This window comes from Etheostoma cragini, chromosome 12 (genome assembly GCF_013103735.1).
Source record: "Etheostoma cragini isolate CJK2018 chromosome 12, CSU_Ecrag_1.0, whole genome shotgun sequence".
In the NCBI taxonomy this organism is placed as follows: domain Eukaryota; kingdom Metazoa; phylum Chordata; class Actinopteri; order Perciformes; family Percidae; genus Etheostoma; species Etheostoma cragini.
The window spans coordinates 17,819,494-17,825,651 of record NC_048418.1 but is presented as its reverse complement, the minus strand read 5'-3'; the positions used below and the strand labels follow the sequence as shown (position 1 = coordinate 17,825,651).

Genomic DNA, 6,158 nt, shown 5'->3' with positions numbered 1-6,158 from the left:
CTGTTCCCATTTATGCAATAATTTAAACCTATTTACAACACTTTACACTAGCACACTAGCTGGCTTAACCCTTTCCAATTTAAAAACTTTTAGCACACTAACTGGTCATACTTGTTTAGCGTACACGTTAGCTCTTTAAGCTAGTTCATAAAAAGTCTGCTAGTGTACTAGCTGGTCATGCTAGGTAGCCTGTTTTTTATAGGATCAAAGTGGTTAGCCTAATGACAGACTTTCAATCTGGTTAAGAGAAATAACTGGACACTGATATTTAATTTCTTATCAATATCACACGCTCAACTATTTACATTTTAATAACTGCTAGCACACTAGCTGGCCATAATAGTTATCTTTACAAGCTTATTTAGCCTACACAATAATTCTACAATGTTTTTGAAGAGGTTAAAACTCTTGGAAGTAGGCTAAATCTTACCTGTTAAGCACAATAGGGATGCATTGGTGGGAGCTCTGAAACTGGCGGCCGTAACTGCCACCTTTGTGTTTTTTTTTTTTTTAATTACCTTCACGTCGCACCATTAATGACATCACAATTAAAATGTGCAACTGATTTGTTGGTCGTAATGGTAAGGGGCAAACAATTATGTCGTTGAACCTGGATTGTTAATTACTTGGTGATATCAGATCGTGCAATCTACCCCTACTCTATCTGTAAAGTGTCCTGAGATAACTCCTGTTATGATTTGACACTATATAATATTGAATTTCTGATATGGACTTTTTTACTGAGCCCCCAGGATCCACAATGCTATGCAAACATTTAATTTCTTTAATAATTCTTTAATTTGTTTATTAGTCCCCTATGGGGAAATTCCAATTTACACTCTGCGTACACACATTGTTAGTAATCACACACAGGCCTGAACTACACACACACACAGGCTCAGGTCCTATACATGCACTAATGGAGAGATGTCAGAGTGAGTGACTCTATTTTCACAGAGTGGCCACAGTTAAAATGACAAGTCAAGGCAGCTTTTGTTTTTAAAGTATATTTCCACAACAAGGGAATTCAAACTGATTTATTGACACTCCTTAATGAAAATATAGCAACAGTTAATATAATAATATAGTAATATAGTAGTAAATAGTAGTATAATAAGTCAGGTATTACAGTGTAAGAATTAATAATAATTTGAAGGACATGACCAACTGCCACTTTGCTTGTTTGAAAGCCATGATGTCTCTCTTTAATTGGTGGGCCAAATTCTCTGGGTGGGCAAAGCAGAGAAAGGGGAGGTAACCTTGCGATTCCAGATCGGCCCATCTGAGCTTTCATTTTCTTAAAGGCAGAGCAGGATACCAAGATGCTTAAAAACCACATAAAGTGAAATTTTAATGCCAGGGGACATTTAACCTTTTGGCCTTTAACCGTTTAGTGCTATATAAACCAACAGTAGCCTAGTATTTTAAAATCAAATATATAAGTGGCAGGAAGCCATTACAAAGACCTCAGGATTGGAGTGATGTGATGTGATCCACTTTCTCGGTCATAGTAAGGACTCAAGCAGAAGCAATCTGAATCAGCTGCACTTGGCAGATAGAATTTTCGGGGAGACTTGTAAAGACACCGCTACAGTAGTCGAGTCTAGTGAAGATAAAAGCATGGACACGTTTTTCCAAATCTTGCTGAGGCATAAGTCCTTTAACCCTTGATAAATTCTTAAAGTGATAGTAGGCTGACTTGTGACTTGTGCTGACTTTAAGTGTCTAAATATGACGCTATAAATTCCAATCTGAGTCCAGGACTACACCAAGATTTGTCTATTGTTTTCAACATTGCTGATTGATTTTAATTGTTCCTCTTTGGCTCAAAAAACAAACTACCTCATTTCTGTCTTTGTTCAATTTAATAAAGTTCTGGCACATCCACTGACATGTCACATGATTAGCTCAGCCCCACAAACAATTACAACAAATTATTAAAAGTTGAGAAAATTAACTCAGAATAATGAAATGTAAGAAACAACCAAGAGATGAATCAGTGCAGTATTTAGTTTTACTTCAGCCAGAGGAGGCTTGTACTGCAGATATGCTGTGAGACAAACATTTCCTGAAGGACGTGTTTTGGGTAAGCACTCTGTTGTTATTATAATTATTATTATTATTATTATTATTAATATGGTTAGGAAGTCAGATATTGCAACATTAATGTCCGATCCAAGTTCTTCTATATGGCTTTTTGAAATGTCCTTTTCACACTCATGACCTTTGGATGTTTCATTTCTTGAGTGTTCCTCCTTTTAGTAACTCCTAAATCCAGCTAATGCACCCTCTGTGGTGGAGGCAGAGCTGGAGGATGATGGGGGATTGTCGTCAATTTCCCTGGTGGAAGTTGCAGAGGTAGTCAAACAACTCCACAGTGGCAAAGCCCCAGGGATTGATGAGATGCGTCCAGAAATACTGAAAACTCTGGTTGTGGAGGGGCTGTCTTGGTTGCCTCGTCCAAATTGTGCGGAAATCTGGGACAGTGCCTAGTGGAAGACTGGGGTGGTGGCTCCCCTCTTCAAAAAGGGGGACCAGAGGGTCAGCCTCCCAGGTAAAATCTACTCCAAGTTGCTGGAAAGGAGGGTTCAATACATTTCATTATTCTGAAGCCAATTGTCGAACCTCGGATTGAAGAGGAACAATGCGGATTCCATCCTGGTCGTGGAACAACAGATCAGATCTTCACTCTCGCAAGGATCCTGGAGGGATCCTGGGAGTATGCCCAACCAGTCTACATGTGTTTCGTGGATCTGGAGAAGGCATATGACTGGGTCCCCAGGGAGATACTGTGGGAGATGATGCAGGAGTATGGGGTAAGGGTGTCCCTTCTCAGGGCCATCCAATCTCTGTATGACTAAAGCGAGAGCTGTTCCCAGGTTCTCGCAGTAAGTCAGACTCGTTCCAGGTGACGGTTGGCCTGTAGTCGGGATGTGGAGGGGTTGCAGTTTGGTGGGCCGGGGATCTCATTGCTGCTTTTTGCAGATGATGTGGTCCTGATGGAATCATTGGCCTGTGACCTTCAGCGCTCACCGGACCGGTTCACAGCCGAGTGTGAAGCGGCTGGGATGAGGAGGAAACCGATGGAGTGCCTTCTTCAGGTAGGGAGTGAGTCCTTACCCCAAGGGAAGGAGTTTAAATACCTTGGGGTCTTGTTTGCTAGTGAGGGCACAATGGAGCGGGAGATTGGTCGGAGAATCAGAGCAGCGGGTGCGGTATTGCATTCCATTTATCGCACCGTTGTGACAAAGAGAGCGCTGAGTCAGAAGGCAAAGGTCTCGATCTACTGGTCAACCGAAAGAACGAGGGTACAAGCGGCCAAAATGGGTTTCCTCAGGAGGGTGGCTGGCATGTCCCTTAGAGATAGGATGAGATGCACAGTGCCTCTTCCCAGCTGGGCGTGCCTGGAACACCTCCATAGGGAGGCACCCTGGCGGCATCCTTACCAGATGCCTGAACCACCTCAACTGGCCCCTTTTAACGCGAAGGAGCTCCTCTCGGATGACTGAGCTTCTCATCCTGTCATCCTCATGGACGCTAGCCACCTTCCTGAGGAAACCCATTTCGGCCACTTGTACCCTGGCAGAATGTGTCATAGACAATGCTTTTGCTAAAACATTAGCATTTCTTTTTTACTGCCATATCTTGTACTGACCTTCTGCTTTGTCATAGCCTGTGGTGGCTTTACATACACTAGTTACTTCAGCCTCAGAGACTGTTACAGTGTTGGAGGATGAACCTGACCAACTAAGAAGGAGGAGGGAATAAATAATAATACATGTGACGTTGCAACCCGTTCTCACCGAAAACATAAAATACGGACATTTGGACAGTGGCCGTCAGCGTCTGATGCTTCTACCAATCGCGTGTTATATGATGCTAAAAGAGATGACCAAGCACATGTAATGTGATGGCACCTGACCAAGTGTCCATATTTTACAGGAGTGAGAATGTGTTGGACATCGCAGTCTCATGTTGAAAATGTGCATGTTTTAGGAGCTGTTTGAATATAGAAGATGCAGCTGTTTGCAAGCATACAGTACACCTATGCCTATGTCCCTGTGTCTATTTTATTAATGTGGAAGCGTGTTGATTTTTCATCCAACCGTTGCCTGGTTGAGTAATGCAGCTGCACCTTTGTTTAACCATTTAATATTAGAAATTACCTTCAACTGATAAACTTCATTATAAATGGGATGCTAATAAGTTAGCAATTAAGCATCATTCATCAGCCTTATTAAAGTGCCGAGTGATGGGACACAACACACACATTCATACGGGTGAAGCAAATAAAGTTGAGTTTATGCAACAAATAAAAGAGTAGTGCCAAGCCTGTATGAATCCACCCTACACAAGCTCCTGGAGCATCAAAAGAAAATATTGCTCAATTTAAATTTAATGACTGCTTCCGCTCAAGCCGGCACTGGCAACTGGGCTCAGCGCCCATGCTCTAATAACAATAATGCACTGCTTTATGAAATGTCCTTCACACAAAGTGTGTGTGTGTGTGTGTGTGTGTGTGTGTGTGTGTGTGTGCGTGTGCGTGTGCATGTGTGTGAGTGTGAGACCAGCTGAGCATAGCACATTACTAACTTGTGTCCTAACTAAGAGGTTGAGTGCATGTGAAATGTAGGAGCAAAGTGCAAAATGTAGGCGTAAAGCCGCATTTCAATCTTCTTTTGGAGTGTGATGATACATGTGTGAAAAGGTGCATTAAGGATCACAGATATGGGAAAGATTCTTGCTTTGCAAAGGTATTTTTAAATGTTGTGACCATGAATAAAAGTATCGTAGTACCAGGGCGAACTGAAGCACTGATGAATGTCTTTGTGGTCCATGCAATTTGCTGTTATCTGCTCGTGTCCTGGTATCCTTTAACTGAATTTCAAATTTAAACCATGTAGCCAAAGCGGGCTGATTGTGTGTAATTTGTGTACTGAAAATAATTTATGTCACTAAAGAAGGATGCTTTTTGTGTGCTTGGGTCCATCTATGTTGGGGTCCTGTTTAGTCAGCTGAACAGTGTGGGATAATTGTGGAAATATAGACTATTTAGAGTATAGCAGAGACAGGAAAAGCCACTTGAATGACGTAGCAAAACACTTGTAAAGCATGATCTTACAAGAGTAGACTGTTAAAGGTAGAGGTCTTCTCCGGCATCAAGTCATTCTATTTTTCTCTCCATCTTTCTTTAATCATAAGTGTATTATAATGAGAAGCAATTAAGTTTAGATTGTCATTTGTTCAGTATTCACCCCAAAAAACATAATTATGGACCCTTATAAGAAAAAAAATTGTACATTAAACTTACAAATGAGAGATGTGAATGATAGTGTGTTAAGTTGCAGTTAACATCTTGTATGGCTTTGATGCACTTAACGCAGTAATCCAGCTGTATGAGCTACTGTAACCACAGGGGGTGCTACTGCATAATTTAAGTGTATCGTCAGTGGTTAGTCATGCTGCGTAAAAGCCCCTGATCTCAGCTGCAATCATTCTTTCAGATGAATACTTTTTAAGATATTATGTATGAATATGATGATACATATGTCGTGATACATCACAGTGGTAATGGTTTAGTAGTAGAAGAGCAGTCATTGGTGCTGTCAATGATATTTCCACTACACACGCGCACACACACGCGCACGCACACACACACACACACACACACACACACACACACACACACACACACACACACACACACACACACACAAACATACACACATGCAGTTGTTCATGGGCTACTTGTTCTTGATTCTGAAAGGGAAGATTTGGAATTGGGGACCTGCCCCCCGCCATCTATGCCACAACAGCCTCCTCTTCACAGAGGTCAGAGATGGGAAGTAACGAAGTACAAATACTTCGTTACTGTACTCAAGTAGATTTTTCTGATATTTCTACTTTACTTTACTATTTATTTTTGTGACGACTTTTTACTTCTACTCCTTACATTTTAACACAAATATCGGTACTTTCTACTCCTTACATTTTACAAAATTGGCTAGTTACTTTAGTTTTTACAAGAGGTTGTCATGACAATAGCGCGGACACGCGCCACACACCGCGAGCGGGTGAGAGAGAGAAAAGTGAGAGAAATGAAAAAGAGACAAGCTGTCCGGAGGATAACCAGCTGAGATTGTGTGTGTGCGTCTTTG

At 41.5% G+C, this 6,158-nt stretch overlaps 1 long non-coding RNA gene across 1 annotated transcript in view; it reads right to left on the bottom strand.

The window, feature by feature from the left end:
• Nucleotides 1–1,567: 1,567 nt before the first annotated feature.
• LOC117953698 overlaps nt 1,568–6,158 on the bottom strand; it is a 10,354-nt gene continuing 5,763 nt past the window's right edge. The window contains exon 3 of the long non-coding RNA XR_004658659.1: nt 1,568–1,677. This is a non-coding gene — a long non-coding RNA (uncharacterized LOC117953698). The remainder of the gene's footprint in view (nt 1,678–6,158) is intronic.